The sequence below is a fragment of the Otolemur garnettii genome, unplaced genomic scaffold (assembly GCF_000181295.1).
Source record: "Otolemur garnettii isolate 467f Iridium unplaced genomic scaffold, OtoGar3 scaffold00110, whole genome shotgun sequence".
Classification (NCBI taxonomy): domain Eukaryota; kingdom Metazoa; phylum Chordata; class Mammalia; order Primates; family Galagidae; genus Otolemur; species Otolemur garnettii.
The window spans coordinates 7,097,042-7,098,173 of NW_003852505.1; positions in this window are offsets into that span (position 1 = coordinate 7,097,042).

The window sequence follows — 1,132 nt, forward strand, 5'->3', positions numbered from 1 at the left end:
AAAAAAAAAAAAAAAAAAAAAAAATTGTTTTTATGAGGCTCGGCAAACCAGGTGCTGCCTTTCAAATTTCAATCTGCTGAATCATAAGGCCCAAGTAACAGGGCAGTATACACTGTAGCCTAGATTTGCTGCAGAGCCTTTTATCACTTCAAAACTGACAGCCTTACAAGTTACTCAGTTTGGGTCAGAGCAGCATGTTCAAATATGATATGTATTGCCTTCTAAATGTAAAGAGGTCCACCAAGGTTTGATTTATTTCTTTATGGTGGATGATGCAAGGAAAAACAATTTGTCTTTTATTTTAGAGGAGATATCTTGACATGCTCCAGATCACTGGACCCCAAAAATGCCATCCATGTACCAGGCATGAGAATTTTCATGGCATTTATCTCCTATCCTCTGACCATAAGTCCTCTGGGGTGCTTGATTCTTCCTGCTCATGGAATCATTATCATAATGTTATCAATGTAATGGACCAGCACTGTGTGGGATAAAAAGGCAATTAATGTCCTTCTGGAATAGATTATGACCAAAAACAGCATAGTTTAAGATAGCCCTGAGGTAAGAGAGTAGGGACAAACTGTTTCTGATTATCTTTGCTGGTAACATTTGCTAGGTCATTACATGCCAGAGGCTACAATAAAGATTCTCCAATAAAGATTCTACCTGGGGATCAGTGCCTGTAACTCAGCGGCTAGGGTGCCAGTCACATGCAACAGAGCTGGTGGATTTGAATCCATCCTGGGCCTGCCAAACAACAATGAAAACTACAACCAAAAAAAAAAAAAATAGCTGGGCATTGTGGTGGGGTCCTGTAGTCCCAGCTACTTGGGAGGCTGAGGCAAGAGAATCTCTTGAGCCCAATAATTTGAGGTTTCTGTGAGCTGCGACGCCACAGTACTCTACCCAGGGCCACATAGTGAGACTCTGTCTCAAAAAAAAAAAGATTCTACATGGGGAACCACAGTTGTGATTGGCATCATCACTTGTTTAAATTAACAAAAGCCTACAATCATTCTTCAAAACCTACATGGCGGCTTGGCGCCTGTGGCTCAAGTGGCTAAGGCGCCAGCCACATACACCTAAGGTGGCGGGTTCAAATCCCCAGCCCGGGCCTGCCAAACAACAATGA